At 39.7% G+C, this 22,608-nt stretch overlaps 1 non-coding gene across 1 annotated transcript; it reads right to left on the reverse strand.

Annotated features, from left to right (window-relative positions):
* Positions 1-15,688: 15,688 nt before the first annotated feature.
* Positions 15,689-15,796, reverse strand: LOC130953392 (small nucleolar RNA R71). Its single transcript, XR_009075563.1, has one exon. It is a non-coding gene; the product is annotated as a small nucleolar RNA R71 (small nucleolar RNA).
* Positions 15,797-22,608: the final 6,812 nt, after the last annotated feature.

Here is a 22,608-nt window from a genome sequence, read left to right on the forward strand (position 1 = left end):
TGAAGCATATATGTATGTTAGGAGTTAGTAATCTTAATGATATGTTGCGTTATCTTGTAATGGATTGTTGATTGGCGATTCTGATTGAGAAATGATGAGAATAACTAATGAGAAATGTGAATTATGATAGTTGATGAAAATATTGAATGATGATGAAGATAGTAAGATGATTTGTGAATTGTGTTGTATTGGTTTGTGAAACTGTATATAATAAAAATGCTATGAATTGGGTATTCACATGTGATGGAAGAGATGGAATAGGTATAAGATTACTTAGTACATGATTAGCTCTATTTTGGGGGTGTGAGTTATTGTTTTTTTTAAAGAAACTTGGTAAAAATAGAGTTTTAGATTTGTTGAGAAAAATTAATCTTCGACCAAACTTTGCCGAGCCATAACTTGGATTCTGAACCCCCAAATGATTTCAACGTTATTTTGTATGAAAATTGAATCCGTGAAGTTTACGCCGTTCAAAAAACAGGTGAAAATTGATTTAAAACGAAAATGTTATGCGCGTCGGAAGTTTGGGATTTAAAATGCGAATTCTGCAAATTTTAGACTTAGCCAAATTTTTGGCAAAATGTCCTTGCATGCGTACACATACCCCTATTTTTTAGCAAATTATTGTTTTGTGTTTTCAAGCAATTTTGACCTCCTAAACCTCTGTTTTCACACTGTTAGATCTGAATTTGGATGGTAAGCTTAGTAATAAGATGGAGTTAGGAAATAGAGGTAACTTGAAGATGAAGTAAAGGTTGAAAGTGATGAGATTAGGCTATGGAAAGCAAGGTTACTTAGAAGTAAAGGAAGGTCAAGAGTAACAGAACTAAGATGTTAATGATGAGATTGAGGATGACCATGTGTCGCCGGAATGGTCGAGATGTGTGTGTGGTCGAAATGGTCGAGATGTGTCTTTGGCCGGAATGGTCGAGAGGGCAAGATTTGGGTGCGATCCCGCTTGCTCGATAACTTGAAAAATGTATTCGGATGGTAGGTTGAGGACAAAAGGTCCCTCTCTTGTCGTGATGAGGGTGTGGGAAAAGTGGAAAGGCACTCTCCTTCATATTGTTTCCCCAAATTATTCTCTAGTTGCAAGGTGGAAAGGCACGCTCCTTCGATGTGGAAAGGCACTCTCGTTCATATCTTCTCCAGGAGAAGGTGGAAAGGCACACTTCTTCAATGTGGAAAGGCACTCTCCTTCGTTTATGATCCTTCTGAAGATGCACAACCTAGAGATAAATGTCTGGGTTAGCTACCAGATGTGTCTAGTTCTGGCGATTTAACCGACACGTGAGCTCACGGCCAGTAGGACAAGCATGCATCATGTTGCATTTATTTGCTTTGTTTAGGTGTGCATAATTGTTCTGGTTTGCCTATCTGATAAATTCTGTTTAACTGATATCTGTGATACTTACTGTAACTTTAAATGTATTTGCCTTGTATTTGCTTGTGTTTGTGATTGTCTTTCTGTTTTGAGTACCTTGGTGGTGGACGGGTGATAATGTTAATTTGATTTTAAATGGACTAGAGACCGGGTTGAGTTTTTTTTTGCTGGAGGCCGAACTGGTTTGATTTAGGCCATAGGCCATGACTGGTTTGGTCAGTGGTAAGGGTTAGAGTTGAATGAGACAGTGAGTATATTGTAATTTGAGAGATTAATTTAGGATTGAGTTAGAACCTTAAGAACCTTAGATATCTACCCTTACTTATGGTTTCTATTTTAGTTCCTTAAGAATTATAATCTGAGTGTCGGCGTTCTAGGATTGCCTCTGGCTTTCCCGGGACCTTATTTATTATATATGTGGGCACCTTAACCATACTGAGAACCCGTGGTTCTCATCCCACACAATATTTGTATTTTTTAGATGCAGGTTGAGAACACCACTCTGTAATTTAGAGACACTGATGAAGCGAAGAACTCTTGGGACTTAGGGTCATATCTTTGTTTATATTTATGTATGTATACAAGATCTCCGCCTTGTATTTTATGTTTGTCTCTTTTAGAGGGTGACTCGGAGAAACAGGTTGTCAGTTTTCTATTTTGGTTTACTTTTGAGTTTATTTGTGTATATGTATATATGCTTTGGCCGGTTCTAGCTTCGCAAGCTGAGTCGGAAGCCTTGCTATATGTATCTTTGGAATTCTTCTCTCATAGTTATCGTTTACGTGAGTGATGCGATTTTCTATTTAATGCTTTGCTTAACTCTTCTTCACATGCTTCTAGTTAAAATTTCTTTCAACTATTATTACATATATATATATATATATATATATATATATATATATATATATATATATACTTTTAGAGGTTGTAATACCTTGCCACCTCAGCTTTATGAATTAAGCATAAGACTCTGTGTGGTAGGGTATTACAGGTTAGGTGGGAGCTTAAGTCAATCAAAGATTCAAATTTTAAGCTCACTTGACCATATATAATCCTACCTTGACCCTAGCCCCATTACAACCTATGGGAAAGTCCTCATGATATTTGTATAAATGGATTAAATAATTGTTGATTGTTAGATGAAAAACAAATCTTAGAAAGCATGATTAGGTGAGAATTGAGTGAATCAACCCTATACACTTGAGCAACTAGAGTGGATACACATCCAGTAAGGGTTTGATTGCTCAATTACATGTTTTCACCTATGATAATCTCTTTTCTTGCAATTTTTAAACTATTTTCAATAACTCAATTCAATTGTGGATTTGATCTCATTGAGATACCTTTAGCCCTTATGTTCATATATGTATTCTTGGGAATGGATTTATTTTGACCAAGTAATTGCGTACATTTAGATAGATTGCATGTAGGTAGATTGCATATAGATAGCTTGCATTAAATAAATGTTAATACCCTTTGTTTCTTTCTTGAGTTTAGCATGAACAAGATTAGTTTATGTGTGGGGAGGTTTCATAGACCCCAATTTTATGGTTTATCTTGTGCTTAATTTAGGAGATTTTATAAGCTTATCTCACATTTATTCAATGAAATAGCATGGTTTTGTGAATCTCTCTAAATTTATGCTTAAGTGTGAAACATGCTTTTTAGGCCTAAAAATAGCTAAATTGAATTCACCTTAATTCCATAATGCCATGATATGTTTGTTGAGTGATTTCAGATTCATAAGGCAAGTATTAGATGGAAGAAGTGAAGAGAAAAGCATGCAAAGTGGAGAACTCATTAAGAAATGAGCATTTAGAGAATTGAAGGACACGCGCACCTGTCACCCACGCGTACGCATAAGAAGAACACTCATAGCCACGCGCACGCGTCACCCACGCGTACGCGGGAGGAGGAAATTTGCCAGCGACTTGCACGAGTCGTCCACGCGCATTCATGACGTTGGTCATGTGACCTTATTAAAGTGAATTAGCTGGGGGCAATTTCTGAGCTTTCCAAATCCAAATCCAACTCATTTCTGAGGCTATTTCATGCAGATTTGAAGATGGGTCAAGGGGAGAGCAATTAGATTAGCTTAGGATCATGTAGGGTAGTTTCAAGGGCAGTTTCTAGAGACCTCAAAACCCGGATTCTCTTACTCCTCCCGGGATAAGGATAAAGAGTCTAAGAAAAAAGAAGATCAACACGGAGAGAAACCTAAGAAATACCACAATTACACCCCTCTCCGGGTGTCTCTTGTGGATGTTTACCGAGAAGTGTGCCTGAGAAGATTCCCCCACCTCGTCCAATCAAAAGCAAAAAAGGAAGGGGAAATCGGACAGAATATTGTGAATACCACTATATCTATGGACATCCTACCAACGAGTGCTTCGACTTAAAAAATGTCATAGAGAAATTGGTAAGAGAGGGACGACTAGATCGATATTTAGCCAACAAATTGGATGAGCCCAGAAAAAGAAGAAGGGACGAAGAGGTCGGACGAGTTGAACGACCACCTCACACCCTGGAGAGACACGTTCATATGATAAACGGAGGATTCGCAGGAGGGGGAATCTTAAAGTCATCTCGCAAAAGGCACCTTAAAGAAGTATACCATGTCGAAGGAGGAGAAGGATCACCCGACTTCCCTACTATTACTTTCACCCAAGAAAATGCGGAAGGCATCATCCCAGGACATGACGATCCCATGGTCATTACTATCAAATTGGCCAACGCTAATCTCCACCGCACACTGGTGGACCAAGGAAGCTCGACGGATGTCTTGTTTAAATCCGCTTTCGACAAACTCGGCCTACAGGAAAAAGAGCTCAGAGCATATCCGAACAGCTTGTTTGGACTAGGAGACACTCCAGTCCAACCGCTTGGATATATTTCACTACACACAACCTTCGAAAAGGGAACCCGATCAAGGGCACTCAACGTAAACTACATCATAGTCGATATAAGCTCAGCCTACAATGTCCTGATAGGTCGGACGACACTTAATCAACTTCCCGCAGTTGTTTCAACTCCACATCTATGGATGAAGTTCCCAACTCCAGAAGGGATAGCCACAATAAAAAGAGGCCAGAAAATTGCGCGATGCCGTTACAACGAAAGTCTAAACCTTAGAGACAAATGAGAAGAAATCAACACTATTAAACTCAGGGGAGTTTGAGGTCGGGAAGAACATCATCCACAACCTGAGGGCGAGTTTGAAAAAGCCCAGATCGGAGATACACTAGACAAAACAACAAATATTGGGGCAACTCTAAAGAAAGATGTAAAGGAGCCGCTGATACAGTTCTTAAGGGATAATGTCGACCTCTTCGTATGGAAGGCCGTAGACATGCTGGGCATAGACCCCAAGCTAATGTGCCATAAACTGGCAGTATACCCAGGATCTCGGCCAGTACAGCAGAAGCGTAGAAAGCTCGGACGGGAAAGATTCCAAGCTGTGGAAGAACAGGTACAAGCTCTACTAGAGGCAGAAATCATAAGAGAAGTCAAGTATCCACTATGGCTAGCCAACGTTATCTTGGTGAAAAAGTCAAATGGGAAATGATGGATGTGCATTGATTACACCGACCTCAATAAAGTCTGCCCAAAGGATCCCTATCCACTCCCAAGCATAGACACTCTAGAGGACACCTCCTCTGGATACAAGTACCTCTCTTTTATGGATGCTTATTCGGGATATAATCAAATCCCAATGTATCCACCCGATCAAGTAAAGACCTCATTCCTAACCCCAAAAGCAAACTACTATTATGTGGTCATGCCATTCGGACTCAAAAACGCAGGAGCTACCTACCAAAGATTAATGAATAAAGTCTTCGCAGACCATATTAGGAAACTCATTGAGGTATATGTGGACGACATGTTGGTAAAAACACAAAGTCAGGAGTCATTGCTGTCCGACCTCGCCCAAGTGTTCGTTACCATAAGAAAGCATGGCATGCGACTTAACCCTGCAAAGTGCACCTTTGTTGTAGAAGCTGGCAAATTCTTGGATTTCATGTTAACACAACGAGGAATTGAGGCAAATCCGAGTAAATGCCGGGCTATACTTGACATGAAAAGTCTGACCTGCGTCAAAGAATTACAATAGCTCAACGGAAGACTGGCAGCCTTGTCTAGGTTTCTAGCTGGATCGGCCATAAGATCTCTCCCCTTTTACGCCACACTAAGGAAGGGAAAGAGGTTTGAATGGACACCACAGTGCGAGCAAGCCTTCCAGAATTTCAAAAGGTTCCTAGGACAACCACCCATTCTTACCCGGCCACGGGAAGGAGAAGCACTCATATTATACCTTGCGGTGGAAAGTCGGGCAATAGCCTCAGCACTAGTCAGAGAAGATGGGAGTGGGAAACAGCCCATCTACTTCTTCAGTAAAGCCCTGCAAGGGGCTGAACTAAACTATCAAAAGATAGAAAAGTTCGCCTATGCTCTCATACTAATATCTCGACGACTTCGCTCGTATTTTCAAGTTCACACCATCAAGTTCCGAACCAACCAGCCTATAAAAGGCATTCTACAGAAGACAGACTTAGCTGGAAGAATTCTGCAGTGGGCAATCGAGCTATCTGAGTTTAATCTTCAATATGAAGCTCAGACGGCCATCAAGTCTTAGTATTTAGCCGATTTCATTACTGAGTACACTGACACCCTGGGAACTCCTACAAAATGGAATCTTTACGTAGACGGCTCTTCAAACAAAACTGGGAGTGGCACAGGTGTGATAATAGAAAGCGATCAGGGAACTCAAATTGAACTTTCTTTAAAATTTGAATTCCCTACTTCGAACAATCAGGCTGAATACGAGGCATTACTAGTTGGTTTAAGGCTAGATAAGGAAGTCAGAGTTCAAAAGCTTATCATCTTCAGCGATTCACAAGTAGTCACTTCACAAATAGGTGGGAGCTACCAAGCTAAAGATCCTACCATGAAAAGTAGCTGGACAAAACCAAGGAACAGATCAGACAACTTGGGGAATATGAGGTCCGCCATATACCTCGAAAACAGAATGCCCAAGCTGACGTACTTTCAAAATTAGCCAGCACCAAACCAGGGGGCAATAATAGAAGCCTTGTCCAGGAAATATTGCAGAGCCCATCCATTTTGGAGGAAGAAAAGGTCCTATCCATATCAGCTCAGGATCAAGGATAGATGACCTCCATAATCAACTACCTCAAATCAGAGATACTCCTTACAGACAAAAAGGCGACAAAGAGGCTAAAACGGGAGGCACAATAATACTACACCATCATAAACAACATCCTATACAGGAGAGGGATTTCAACACCCCTTTTAAAATGTGTGCCGACCTCCAACACAAAGGAGGTTTTGGAAGAAGTACACAGCGGCATGTGTGGCAATCACCTCGGAGCATGAGCACGAGCTCTTTTGGCCAACCTTGCAGAAAGAAGCAACCAAGTTTGTTAAGACATGCTCACCATGCCAAAAATATGCTAACTTCCACATCGCCCCACTAGAGGAGCTCATCAACATAACATCACCTTGGCCATTCGCAAGATGGGGACTCGACCTCCTGGGACCCTTTCCCCAAGGATCAGGACAAGTCAAGTTCCTTATTGTAGGGGTAGATTACTTTACAAAATGAATTGAGGTAGAGCCCTGATGAGTCCATATTTTCTGATATATTTTAGCTTGATTTGAGTGGATTTCATCACATAAACCTACACTTAAGCACCAAAATAGCATACTTTTGTGTTTGATCCCTAAATAGAACCCAAATGTGAAAACATATGTTTTTGTGCTTAAATTAAGCAATTTAATTTCATTTTAATTCCATTTGATGCGGTGACATATTTGTTGAGTGATTTCAGGCCTTAGAGGCAAGAATGGATGGCCAAAACATGAAGAAAACAAGGAAAAGTACACACATCGACGTGTGCGTCCGCACAAGTGCTTGTGCGTACGCACAGGAGGATTTTCAGCTAAGTGTTCATGTGTGTGTCTGCACAGGTCCCTGCACATGATTTTGTTAGTTAAACATGTGCTGCACGATTTTGGGGGCCTTTGGCCCAATTTTTGAAGGCTTGGATGCTGAAATCAAGTGCAATATGAAGGGAACTTCATGCCATATGAAGGGAGCCATCTTAGATTATAAAATACACATTAGGAGTAGTGTAGTGTAGATTAGGAAATTCTCTCTTAGGGTTTAGTTAGGGTTTGTAGCATTTTATACTTCAAGTCTTGCTTTTGGATTTTGGAATTTACATTGTAAGTATTTCTTTAATTGTCTCTTTCAATTACATTACTTGTTCTACACTTTCTTATATTTCCATTTCTCTTGTCAATATTTACCTTGCTTTGCAATTTTGGATTTCTAGTTGTATAATTTGATGTTTAATGGATTTTACATGTTTGTTGAGTTGCTTTTATTGCTTTTGATCATTTATGATTCTTAGCTTTCATTAATTTACCAATTTTGCAATGTTTTATGATTATGCCCTCTATGTGTTTGATAAAATGCCAATTTTAGTTATGGGGTAATTTCCACCCCTTGGCTTGGGAAAAATGAGTTTATGGATTACTAGAGTTATAATGTCCAACATTTAGTGATAATTCTTGGGTTGTTAGTTGTTATTGTTTCCACTAACGCTAGCTTTTTACTAAGGTAATTAGTAAGTTAGGTAGGACTTGTGGATTGATAACAACTATGCTCACTTAACTTATCCTTCGATGTTAAGGGTTGACTTAGTGAGATTAATCCATCATAATTATCATAGTTGTGGTTATGGCAAGGAAGGGACTCTATAACTCATCCCAAGTCAAGGTTTCATTTATGTTTTGAACCACATTTCCATCAATTTTCAGTCTTACTTGTTTATATTACATACATAGTTCTTTTATTCCTTTATTAGTTTATTCATTGCAATTTTGTCTTGTTCTTTAATTCCTTTATTTTGTTTGCTTCTTTATCATTGAAAACCCTCTTGCTTTTTCACAACCAAAATTATGCACTTGTTGTCACTAGTTCCTAGGGAGAACGACCCGGGAGTCGAAATACTCTCGGTTAATTGTGGTTTGATTGTGACTATCCTTTTGAATTAAATTTGATTGAGAGGATTCATTACCGGTTTGGACTATACTTACAACGGAAATCTATTTAATTCCGAATTGGTATAAATCTTCTCTCATCAAATTTTTGGCGCCGTTGCCAGGGAGCTAGCGTCATGAGTGCTATGTTTTGGTTGTTGTAAATATGTCCATAGTGTGAATACATGCTTTTTGGTTGTTTGTTTGATTTTGTTGATAATTAGCATTTTATTTCTTTTATTACTTGATGTCTTTAGTTTTTATTTTCCATTTTCTCTATGAGTTATCACCCTCTTGGGTTGGAGTTTGGTTGTGATCATTTTGTAGGTTTTGATAACTTTAATTGTGGATTGCATTATGGGTTTGGAGCATCAATTTTGGGAGGAGCAACCTCCTCCATATTGCAATGAACCATACCCTCCCCAATATGCAAATCCAAACCAAGGATATGGTGGATTTCACTATGACTATACACCTCCACCACCATATACCTATGACCCCTACTCTCAACACAACCCTTAATCACCATATTTTCAAACACCACACCACTACACCCATACACTCCCTTACATGCCACCTCAAGATACCTTCCAACATGAATCACCTCCCACATATACAACCTTCTTCCCAACCAATGAACCTCAATTTACACCCTAATGTGAAACTTTCCCACCCTTGGCCCAAGAACCATAAGACCGTCAAGCCTTTTTCCAAGAGCAAGAAGGATTCCGAAGGACACAAAGGCAAGTTTTAGAAACCATAGCCGAAGCGGTGAACCGCTTAGTCCTCTTACGCTCATCTGATTAAGACACTTCTCTTGAAGAATGTTAAAGATCAATTAAAGAATGAGGTAAAGAGGAGAGCATGGAGCCACAAGGGAAGGAAGAAGGGTCTGAGCTTGATGAATGGATTTTTGACGGTTTAGAATTTACAAATGAATTCTCGTTGCAAGTATAGTTTCTAAACCAACAATAATCCTTTCATACAAAAATTTGTTTGTCACTAAAATAAACCCCTAAAACTATAAACCAAAGTATTTAAACCTCGGGTCGTTCTCCCTAGGAATTTCAATAAAGTGTCCTTGTTATTGGTTGAGTTATGTTTGGGGTTTTTGATAAGAGACATGAAAGATAAATGGCAAGAAAGTAAACTAATAGCTAAAAAGGTCTTGGCAAGGTTTGGTGGTCAAGGATCTCTATCCTAATCAGTAACCACAACTTGAGAATTGGCAAGGATCAATCCCATTAAATCATCCTCTAACTAGTAAAGGAAAGTCAAATGAGCTATATCAATCCAAGTCTATAAGTCCTAACTCTCCACTAATTCAATTAGTGAGAACTAGAGTCAATGGCTCCCAATCATCAATTACTTGGATATTAGTAACTCAAGAGTTCCTAAGTTACCTTCCCAAGCCAAGAACACAAAATTCTACTCTAAAATCCAACCAAGCATTTTAGTAAACACTTGGAAGGCACAAAAGATAAACAACATGAATTGCAAGAATTAAATAGAACTACAACTACAAAAGCAAGAGATCAACAATAGGAATTCAAAACAATTATGAAACAACAAAGAACTTACCAATTGCATTGAAGAAGAAATGTATATCTACAAAAGAAATGTATATCTACAAAAGAATTCATAAACTACAACTAACAATAAAAAGGAATTACAAGAGAAGAGGAATTCTAGAACTACAATAGAACAATTGAGGATGAAAGAGGAAAATTAAGAGAGAACAAGAAGTAGTAGATCTAAATCTAAACCTAATCCTAATTCTTGAGAGAAGAGAGATCTTCTCTCTCTAGAAAACTAACTTTAACTACTTCTAAAACTAAACTATGACTAATGATCAAAAGTATCTTGATTCCCCTTCAATCCTTGGCTTAAATAGCATCAGAAATGAGTTGGATTGGACCCAAAATTCTCCTAAAATCGCTGGCCATGTGTTGCATTAAGTGAATCACTTGCACCCATCGGCACATACAGGTACAGTGCATGTGCGTGCCGCTAAACGCGATGCAACTATGGCAAATGTATATCATTTCGAAGCCCCGGATATTAGCTTTCCAACGCAACTAGAACCGCATCATTTGAACTTCTGTAGCTCATGTTATGGTCGATTAAGTGCGATAAGGTCGGGCTTGACAGCTTTTTCTTCATTCCCTCAATTCCAATTTTGCCTCCTAAACCTGAAATCACTTAGCAAGCACATCAAGGAATCTAATGGAATCAAGGTAAATTAAATTTAGCTATTTTAAGACCTAAAAAGCATGTTTTCACTCTTAAGCACAAGTAAAGGAGAATAACAAAAACCATGCTAATTTATTGAATAAATGTGAGCAAAGGTTGACAAAATACTCTAAATTCAACACAAGATAAACCCTAAAAATGGGGTTTATCAACCTCCCCATACTTAAACCTTAGCATGTCCTCATGCTAAACCAAGAATGGAACAAGGGGTATGACATTTATTCAATGCAATCTATCTATATGCATCCTATCTAAATGAATGCAACTAAATGCAAAATGATTCTACCTACTTGGTTAAAAATAAATCAATCCTCCAAGAGCATGTATAAACGGGTAGGGCTAAGGTCATATGACGACTCATGAATCCTACCAATTCAAGTATAAAATGAAGTTCAAGTAGACTTGCAAGAAGAATGCTCATGAAAGTTGGGAATCAAGGAATTGAGCATCGAACCCTCACCGGAAGTATTTGCACTCTAGTCGCTCAAGTGTATAGGGTCGATTCTCTCAATTCTCCCCTAATCATGCTTTCCAAGATTTGTTTTTCATCTAACAATCAACAATTATTCAATGCATGCATACATTCATCATGAGGTCTTTTCGTAGGTTATAATGGGGCTAGGGTCAAGGTAGGGTTGTATATGGTTAAGTGGACTAGAATTTGAATCTTTGATTGACTTAAGCTTTCCCACCTAACCTATGGAAACCTATACAATTTAAATGCTAACCTAACTACCCATTCTTCACTTTTTCACATACTCATGCATTTTATTTTTCATTTCACAACACTTATGCATTGACTTTTATTGAACTTTATTTTGGGGCATTTTGTCCCCTTTTTATTGCTTTTCTTTTTCTTTCTTTTTCTATTTTTTTTCTTTTTTTTTTCTTTTCTTTTTTGCTTTTATTTCTTTTTCCTTTGTTTTTCTCATTTTTCTTTCTTTCAAACTATATACAAGAACATCAATGCATAAGGTCTATACATTTAATCAATATATGAGTATGCACCCAATTCCCAAATATAGAAATACAAAACACCCTTTTATCCCAACCAATGTTCCCAAATCTCCCCAAACTTGAATAATAAACACTCTCACTAGCCTAAGCTAATCAAAGATCTAAACAAGAGACTTTTATTATTTTTCACTTTAGGCTTGTTGATGAGCGGATAATTTGTATGCTTTTTGGCATTGTTTTTAGTAGATTTTTAGTATGATCTAGTTAGTTTTTATTATATTTTTATTAGTTTTTAGTTAAAATTCACTTTTCTGGACTTTACTATGAGTTTGTGTGTTTTTCTGTGATTTCAGGTATTTTCTGGCTGAAATTGAGGGACCTGAGCAAAAATCTGATCCAGAGACTCAAAAGGACTGCAGATGCTGTTGGATTCTGACCTCCCTGCACTCGAAGTGGATTTTCTGGAGCTACAGAAGCCCAATTGGCGCGCTCTCAACGGCGTTGGAAAGTAGACATCCTGGGCTTTCCAGCAATATATAATAGTCCATACTTTGCCCAAGATTTGATGGCCCAAACCGGCGTTCAAAGTCACCTCAAGAAATTCCAGCGTTAAACGCCGGAACTGGCACCTAATTGGGAGTTAAACGCCCAAACTGGCACTAAAGCTGGCGTTTAACTCCAAGGAGAGTCTCTACACGAAATTGCTTCATTGCTCAGCCCAAGCACACACCAAGTGGGCCCGGAAGTGGATTTTTATGTCATTTACTCATCTATGTACTAGTTTTCTATAAGTAGGACCTTTTACTATTGTATTAGGGAGAGCCTTTTGATCATGTTTTTATGATTGAACCCTCTTTGGGAGGCTGGCCATTCGGCCATGCCTAGACCTTGTTCTTATGTATTTTCAACGGTGGAGTTTCTACACACCATAGATTAAGGTGTGGAGCTCTGCTGTACCTCGAGTATTAATGCAATTACTATTGTTCTTCCATTCAATTCCGCTTGTTCTTTTACCAAGATATCACTTGTTCTTCAACATGATGAAGGTGATGATTGACGCCCATCACCATTCTCACCCATGAACAAGGTGACTGACAACCATTCTTGTTCTACAAGCATCTGAGGCTTAGTGAATATCTCTTTGATTCCTGATTGCACGATGCATGGTTGATCGCCTGACAACCGAGTGCTCGCCTGACAAATGAGCCAACCATTCCGTGAGATCAGAGTCTTCGTGGTATAGGCAAGAACTGATGGCGGCATTCAAGAGAATCCGGAAGGTCTAACCTTGTCTGTGGTATTCTGAGTAGGATTCAATGACTGAATGACTGTGACGTGCTTCAAACCTGTAACCTACTGGGCGTTAGTGACAGACGCAAAAGAGTGATTCTATTCCGGTAGGGGAGGGAACCAAACCGGTGATTGGCAGTACTGTGACAGAGTGCGTGCATTAGCTTTCACTGCGCGGATGGGAGGTAGCTGCTGACAACAGTGAAACCCTACACGAGCTTGCCATGGAAAGGAGTAAGAAGGATTGGATGAAGGCAGTAGGAAAGCAGAGAGACGGAAGGGAAGGCATCTTCATACACTTGTCTGAAGCTCTTACACCAATGATATACATAAGTATCACTATCCTTATCTTCTATGTTATTTTCGTTCATCATCATATACATTTGAGTTTGCCTGACTAAGATTTACAAGATGACCATAGCTTGCTTCAATGCTAACAATCTCCGTGGGATCGACCCTTATTCACGTAAGGTATTACTTGGACGACCCAGTGCACTTGCTGGTTAGTTGTGTGAAGTTGTAGTGATCACAATTTCGCGCACCAAGTTTTTGGCGCCGTTGCCGGGGATTGTTCAAGTTTTGAGGAAGCTTTTGGTAACAATGCCTGGGATTGTTCTAGTTTGGACAACTGACGGTTCATCTTGTTGCTTAGATTAGGTATTTTTTTCGAAATTCTTGAAGATGAATTCTAGAGTTTCATGATGATTTGTTGAAATCTGGCTGGCTGAGAAGCCATGTCTAATCTGATTGGACCGAGGTTTCAACTTATCACCACAAGAGCTTGTTGATTTTAATCAATCTTGCTTTTGGAACAGTGATCTGCTAAGGCTTGGCTGACCTTTGGTCATGTCTAGTGTTTTGGACCGAAGCTTTCTTTGAAAGCTTGGCTGGCTGTGAAGCCATGTCTAATTCCTGGACCGGAGTCTTAGACTAGCATTGCACTGATTCCTGGAATTCTCATTAAGAATTTTGATACCTTTTCCCACTTAATTTTCGAAAAATACAAAAAAAAAATTTGCAAAACCATAAAATCCAAAAATATTTCTTGTTTGAGTCTAGAGTCTCATCTTAAGTTTGGTGTCAAATGCATGTTTTTGTTATATTTTTCGAATCCATGCATATATTCTTGTTTGATCTTTAAATTCTATTGACTTGAGTGTTCATGTGTCTCATATAGTGTCAGTAGCACACAAACTGCTAAGATTGGTGTCTTGCATGCATTGTTAATTGATTCTTGTTGCATTTGATTATTAAAAATCCAAAAATATTTTTAATTTGTGTCTTTTCAAGTCAATGATACAAAGAATTGAAGATTCAGAACATACTGCAGAGGAATTATACAGAAAAAGCTGAGCATTCAAAAATGCCCAGTGAAGAAGGCAGACTGGCGTTTAAACGCCAGCCAGGGTACCTGGTTGGGCGTTTAACGCCCAAAGAGGTAGCATTTTGGGCGTTAAACGCCAGAATGTATACCATTCTGGGCGTTTAACGCCAGGATGGTGCTAGGGGGAAGATTTTGTTTTCAAATCAATTTTTTTTTCAAGTTTTCAAAGTTTTTCAAAACCAAATCTCTTTCAAATCATATCTTTTCAATCAAATGTTTTCAAAATCAATTTCTTTCCTTTTTCAAAGATACTTACTAACAATTAATGATTTGATTGAACATTTTTTGCCTTTTCTATTAAGAAAGGTTTTATGTTTGAATCATATCTTTTCTTGTTAGGCAAGTCATTAATTTTCAAATCATATCTTTTCAAATTGTTTTCAAATCATATCTTTTAAAATTGTTTTCAAATCATATCTTTTCAATCATATCTTTTTAAAACCATAATTTTTCAATCACATCTTTTTTTTTTAAATAAGTTTTCAATCAAATCTTTTTAATTTCTAATTTCAAAATCTTTTTCAAAAATCACTTGATTTCTTTTCCACTCTTATTTTCGAAAATCAATTAAGTGTTTTTCAAAATGTTTTCAAAATCTTTTACTTAAATTTTCGAAAATTACTTCCCTTCTTCTCACATCCTTCTATTCATGGACTAACACTATTCTTTAATGCAAAATTCGAACTCCATCTTCTTTGATAAGTTCGAATTTTCTACTTCTGTCTTCTACTTTTCTTTTCCTCTGACACCTCAAGGAATCTCTATACTGTGACATAGAGGATTCCATATTTTCTTGTTTTCTTCTCTTTCATATGAGCAGGAACAAAGACAAAGGCATTCTTGTTGAAGCTGACCCTGAACCTGAAAGGACCTTGAAGAGAAAGCTAAGAGAAGCCAAAGCACAACTCTCTTTAGAGGACCTGACCGAATTCTTCAAGGAAGAAGAACCCATGGCAGCCGAAAACAACAACAATGCCAACAATGCAAGGAAGGTGCTGGGTGACTTCACTGCACCTACTCCTGATTTCTATGGGAGAAGCATCTCTATCCCTGCCATTGGAGCAAACACCTTTGAGCTTAAGCCTCAATTAGTTTCTCTAATGCAACAGAATTGCAAGTTCCATGGACTTCCAATGGAAGATCCTCATCAGTTCTTAGCTGAATTCTTGCAAATCTGTGACACAGTCAAGACTAATGGGGTTAACCCTGAGGTCTACAGACTGATGCTATTCCCTTTTGCTGTAAGAGACAGAGCTAGAATATGGTTGGATTCTCAACCTAAAGAAAGCCTGGACTCTTGGGAAAAGCTAGTCAATGCCTTCTTGGCAAAGTTCTTTCCACCACAAAGATGGAGTAAGCTTAGAGTGGAAGTCCAGACCTTCAGACAGAAGGATGGAGAATCCCTCTATGAAGCTTGGGAAAGATACAAACAATTAATCAGAAGATGTCCTTCAGACATGCTTTCTGAATGGAGCATCATAGGTATTTTCTATGATGGTCTCTCTGAACTATCCAAGATGTCTTTGGATAGCTCTGCTGGAGGATCTCTTCATCTAAAGAAGACGCCTGCAGAAGCTCAAGAATTGATTGAAATGGTTGCAAATAACCAATTCATGTACACTTCTGAAAGGGATCCTGTGAACAATGGGACTAGTCAGAAGAAAGGAGTTCTTGAGATTGATACTCTGAATGCCATATTGGCTCAGAACAAGATATTGACTCAACAAGTCAATTTGATTTCTCAAAGTCTGTCTGGAATGCAAAATGCACCAAGCAGTACTAAGGAAGCTTCATCTGAGGAAGAAGCCTATGATCCTGAGAACCCTTCTATGGAAGAGGTGAATTACCTAGGAGAACCCTATGGAAACACCTACAATTCTTCATGGAGAAATCACCCCAATTTCTCATGGAAGAATCAAGAGAGACCTCAACAAGGTCTCAATAACAATAATGGTGGAAGAAACAGGTTTAGCAATGGCAAGCCTTTTCCATCATCTTCTCAGCAGCAGACAGAGAGTTCTAAGCAGAATACTTCTGACTTAGCAACAATGGCCTCTGATCTAATAAAGACCACTCAAAGTTTCATGAATGAAACAAGGTCCTCCATCAGAAATTGGGAAGGACAAGTGGGTCAGCTGAGCAAGAAAGTCACTGAACTCCCTCCTAGCACTCTCCCAAGTAATACAGAAGAAAATCCAAAAGGAGAGTGCAAAGCCATAGATATGGCCGAATATGGAGAGGAAAGAGAAGAGGAGGACGCCACTGAGGAAGACCTCAGTGGGCGTGTACCAATCTCCTCTGAGTTCCAATGGGAATCTGAGGCTCAAAATGAGACCATAGAGATTCCATTGGACTTACTTCTGCCATTCATGAGCTCTGATGAGTATTCTTCCTCTGAAGAGGATGAGTATGTCACTGAAGAGCAAGTTGCTAAATACCTTGGAGCAATCATGAAACTGAATGACAAGTTATTTGGAAATGAGACTTGGGAGGATGAACCTCCCTTGCTCACCAAAGAACTGGATGACTTGTCTAGGCAGAAACTGCCTCAAAAGAGGCAGGATCCTGGGAAGTTTTCTATTCCTTGTACCATAGGCACCATGACCTTCAAGAAGGCCTTGTGTGACTTAGGGTCAAGTGTAAACCTCATGCCCCTCTCTGTAATGGAGAAATTAGGGATCCTTGAGGTGCAAGCTGCAAGAATCTCATTAGAGATGGCAGACAATTCGAGAAAACAAGCTCATGGACTTGTAGAGAATGTTTTGGTGAAGATTGAAGACCATTACATTCCTACTGATTTCATAGTCCTAGAGACTGGGAAGTGCATGGATGAATCCATCATCCTTGGCAGACCCTTCCTAGCCACAGCAAAAGCTGTGATTGATGTTGATAGAGGAGAGTTGATCATTCAAGTGAATGAAGAATCCTTGGTGTTTAAGGCCCAAGGACATCCCTCTATCATCATGGAGAGGAAGCATGAAGAGCTTCTCTCAAAACAGAGCCAAGCAGAGCCCCCACAGTCAAACTCTAAGTTTGGTGTTGGGAGGCCACAACCAAACTCTAAGTTTGGTGTTGAACCCCCACATTCAAACTCTAAGTTTGGTGTTGGGAGGTTCCAACACGGTTCTGAGCATTTCTGAGGCTCCATGAGAGTCCTCTGTCAAGCTAATGACATTAAAGAAGCGCTTGTTGGGAGGCAACCCAATGTTTTATAGTTAACTATTTCCTTTTGTTATTTTATCTTTTTTGTAGGTTGATGATCATAAGAAGTCACAAAAACAATGAAAAAAGCAAAAACAGAATGAAAAACAGGAAGAAAAACAGCACACCCTGGAGGAGAAGAAGCTGGCGTTCAAACGCCAGTAATGCTAGCTGTTGGGCGTTTAATGCCCAGTCTGGCACCATTCTGGGCGTTTAACGCCAGAAAGGGGCACCAGACTGGCGTTAAACGCCAGTAAAGGGCAACAACCTGGCGTTAAACGCCAGGAATGGGCACCAGCCCGGCGTTTAACGCCAGAAATAGCTCAAAACGTGATTTGAGCAACATTTGGTGCAGGGATGACTTTTCCTTGACACCACAGGATCTGTGGACCCCACAGGACCCCACCATCACTCTCTCTCTTCTTTCCCCACTCACCAATCACCTCAATACCTCTTCCCCAAAAACCCTTCACCTATCAAATCCCATCTTTCTCTTCACCACTCACATCCATCCTTCATAAATCCCCACCAACCTCACCCTTCAAATTCAAACCACTTTCCCTCCCAAACCCACCCTCCATGGCCGAACCATTACACCCCTCTCTCCTATATATACCCTTCTTCAACCCTTCATTTTCACACAACCTAAACACCCTTTCTTTCCCTTATTGGCCGAACACACAAACCTTCCCCCTCTTCCTCATTTCTTCTTCTTCTACTCTATTCTTTCTTCTTTTGCTCGAGGACGAGCAAACATTCTAAGTTTGGTGTGGTAAAAGCGTTGCTTTTTCATAACCGTTTATGGCATCCAAGGCCGGAGAAACCTCTAGAAAGAGGAAAGGGAAGGCAAAAGCTTCCACCTCCGAGTCATGGGAGATGGATAGATTCCTCTCAAGGGTGCATCAAGTCCACTTCTATGAAGTTGTGGCCTTGAAGAAGGTGATCCCCGAGGTCCCCTTTTCACTCAAAAAGGGTGAATATCCGGAGATCCGCCATGAGATCCGAAGAAGAGGTTGGGAAGTACTCACCAACCCCATTCAACAAGTCGGAATCTTGATGGTTCAAGAGTTCTATGCCAATGCATGGATCACCAAGAACCATGACCAAAGTGTGAACCCGAATCCAAAGAATTATCTCACTATGGTTCGGGGGAAATACTTGGATTTTAGTCCGGAGAGTGTGAGGGTGGCGCTCAACTTGCCTATGATGCAAGGAGATGAGCATCCTTACACTAGAAGGGTCAACTTTGATCAAAGGTTGGACCAAGTCCTCACAACCATATGTGAAGAGGGCGCACAATGGAAGCAAGATTCAAGAGGAAAGCCGGTTCAATTGAGAAGGCATGACCTCAAGCCCGTGGCTAGAGGATGGTTAGAGTTCATACAACGCTCAATCATTCCCACTAGTAACCGGTCCGAAGTTACCATAGACCGGGCCATCATGATTCATAGCATCATGATTGGAGAAGAAATAGAGGTTCATGAGGTTATAGCCCAAGAACTCTATAAGGTGGCGGACAAGACCTCCACCTTGGCAAGGTTAGCCTTTCCTCATCTCATCTGTCACCTCTGTTATTCAGTTGGAGTTGACATAGAGGGAGATACCCCCATTGATGAGGACAAGCCCATCACCAAGAAAAGGATGGAGTACACAAGAGACCCCTCTCACCATGAGATCCCTGAGATTCCTCAAGGGATGCACTTTCCTCCACAAAATTATTGGGAGCAATTAAACACCTCCCTAGGAGAATTGAGTTCCAACATGGGACAACTATGGGTGGAGCATCAAGAACACTCCATTCTCCTCCATGAAATTAGAGAAGACCAAAGAATCATGAAGGAGGAGCAACAAAGACAAGGAAGAGACATTGAGGAGCTCAAGCACTCCATAGGATCTTCAAGAGCAAGAAAGAGCCGCCATCACTAAGGTGGACCCGTTCCTTGATTTCCTTGTTCTTTATTCTTCTGTTTTTCGATTTTTATGCCTTATGTTTATCCATGTTTGTGTCTTGTGATCATTAGTGTCTTTGTGTCTATGCCTTAAAGTTATGAATGTCCTATGAATCCATCACCTCTCTTAATAAAAACGTGCTTAATTGAAAAGGAAAGAATTGCATGAATTCTGAATTTTATAATAGTTTAATTATTTGATGTGGTGGCAACACTTTTGTTCTCTGAATGTATGCTTGAACAGTGCATATGTCTTTTGAACTTGTGGTTCATGAATGTTGGCTCTTGAAAGAATGATGAAAAAGGAGACATGTTACTGAGGATCTGAAAAATCATTAAAAATGATTCTTGAAGCAAGAAAAAGCAGAAAAAAAAAAGACCGAAAAGAAAAAAAAAACGAAAAAAAAAAAGAAGAAAGAAAAAGAAAGAATAAGAGTTGTGATCCAAGGCAAATAAGAGTGTGCTTAAGAACCCTGGACACCTCTAATTGGGGACTTTAGCAAAGATGAGTCACAATCTGAAAAGGTTCACCCAATTATGTGTCTGTGGCATGTATGTATCCGGTGGTAATACTGGAAGACAGAGTGCTTTGGGCCACAGCCAAGACTCAATACGTAGCTGTGTTCAAGAATCATCATACTTAACTAGGAGAATCAATAACACTATCTGGATTCTAAGTTCCTAAGGAAGCCAATCATTCTGAATTACAAGGGATAGAGTGAGATGCCAAAACTATTCAGAGGCAAAAAGATAAAAGCCCCGCTCATCTAATTAATACTGATCTTCATAGATGTTTTTGGAGTTCATTGCATATTCTCTTCTTTTTATCTTATTTGATCTTCAGTTGCTTGGGGACAAGCAACAATTTAAGTTTGGTGTTGTGATGAGCGGATAATTTGTATGCTTTTTGGCATTGTTTTTAGTAGATTTTTAGTATGATCTAGTTAGTTTTTATTATATTTTTATTAGTTTTTAGTTAAAATTCACTTTTCTGGACTTTACTATGAGTTTGTGTGTTTTTCTGTGATTTCAGGTATTTTCTGGCTGAAATTGAGGGACCTGAGCAAAAATCTGATCCAGAGACTCAAAAGGACTGCAGATGCTGTTGGATTCTGACCTCTCTGCACTCGAAGTGGATTTTCTGGAGCTACAGAAGCCCAATTGGCGCGCTCTCAACGGCGTTGGAAAGTAGACATCCTGGGCTTTCCAGCAATATATAATAGTCCATACTTTGCCCAAGATTTGATGGCCCAAACCGGCGTTCAAAGTCACCTCAAGAAATTCCAGCGTTAAACGCCGGAACTGGCACCTAATTGGGAGTTAAACGCCCAAACTGGCACTAAAGCTGGCGTTTAACTCAAGGAGAGTCTCTACACGAAATTGCTTCATTGCTCAGCCCAAGCACACACCAAGTGGGCCCGGAAGTGGATTTTTATGTCATTTACTCATCTATGTACTAGTTTTCTATAAGTAGGACCTTTTACTATTGTATTAGGGAGAGCCTTTTGATCATGTTTTTATGATTGAACCCTCTTTGGGAGGCTGGCCATTCGGCCATGCCTAGACCTTGTTCTTATGTATTTTCAACGGTGGAGTTTCTACACACCATAGATTAAGGTGTGGAGCTCTGCTGTACCTCGAGTATTAATGCAATTACTATTGTTCTTCCATTCAATTCCGCTTGTTCTTTTACCAAGATATCACTTGTTCTTCAACATGATGAAGCTGATGATTGACGCCCATCACCATTCTCACCCATGAACAAGGTGACTGACAACCATTCTTGTTCTACAAGCATCTGAGGCTTAGTGAATATCTCTTGGATTCCTGATTGCACGATGCATGGTTGATCGCCTGACAACCGAGTGCTCGCCTGACAAACGAGCCAACCATTCCGTGAGATCAGAGTCTTCGTGGTATAGGCAAGAACTGATGGCGGCATTCAAGAGAATCCGGAAGGTCTAACCTTGTCTGTGGTATTCTGAGTAGGATTCAATGACTGAATGACTGTGACGTGCTTCAAACCTGTAACCTACTGGGCGTTAGTGACAGACGCAAAAGAGTGATTCTATTCCGGTAGGGGAGGGAACCAAACCGGTGATTGGCAGTACTGTGACAGAGTGCGTGCATTAGCTTTCACTGCGCGGATGGGAGGTAGCTGCTTACAACAGTGAAACCCTACACGAGCTTGCCATGGAAAGGAGTAAGAAGGATTGGATGAAGGCAGTAGGAAAGCAGAGAGACGGAAGGGAAGGCATCTTCATACACTTGTCTGAAGCTCTTACACCAATGATATACATAAGTATCACTATCCTTATCTTCTATGTTATTTTCGTTCATGATCATATACATTTGAGTTTGCCTGACTAAGATTTACAAGATGACCATAGCTTGCTTCAATGCTAACAATCTCCGTGGGATCGACCCTTATTCACGTAAGGTATTACTTGGACGACCCAGTGCACTTGCTGGTTAGTTGTGTGAAGTTGTAGTGATCACAATTTCGCGCACCACTTGTAATGTGCTAAAATAAGGAACAATTGGGTTAAGCGTAGGCTCAAAATTGGCTAACAATGGAGAATAAGAGGTAAGGCTATTTGGGTAAGTGAGCTAAAAGAAATGATGGCCTCAATCATATAAATGCATGAATACACAAAATAATGGAAATAGAGAATCAAACAAATCAAAGATTACAATCATAGAAAGAGAATAATGCACACAAGAAAGGAAAATAAGTGGTTATAAGATGTAACCACATCATTAGGCTCAAATCTCACAAGCTTGTGCTCTTAGCTCAAAATCCATGTTCCGAATTACATTCTTCAAGCAAGTTCAACAAAAATTTTTCTTTCAAATTGGTAGGGCGCCCTAAAACAGTTTCCTGGAAAAGAAATCATCACCCTAACCAAGTAGTCCTAATAAGAAAAATTCTAACTAACATGCAACCTATCATGCAATGCAACAACTAACTAACATTGGTGTTGAAAAGGGAAATTGTTACCCATGGAGATCGGTCGGATGACCTCCCCACACTTGAAGATTACACCGTCCTCGGTGCATGCAAAGAAGAGCGAGGTGGACAGGTTACTACAATTGATGATCTCCTTCAAAATGTTGTGTGGATG

Source organism: Arachis stenosperma, chromosome 9 (genome assembly GCF_014773155.1).
Source record: "Arachis stenosperma cultivar V10309 chromosome 9, arast.V10309.gnm1.PFL2, whole genome shotgun sequence".
Classification (NCBI taxonomy): Eukaryota; Viridiplantae; Streptophyta; class Magnoliopsida; order Fabales; family Fabaceae; genus Arachis; species Arachis stenosperma.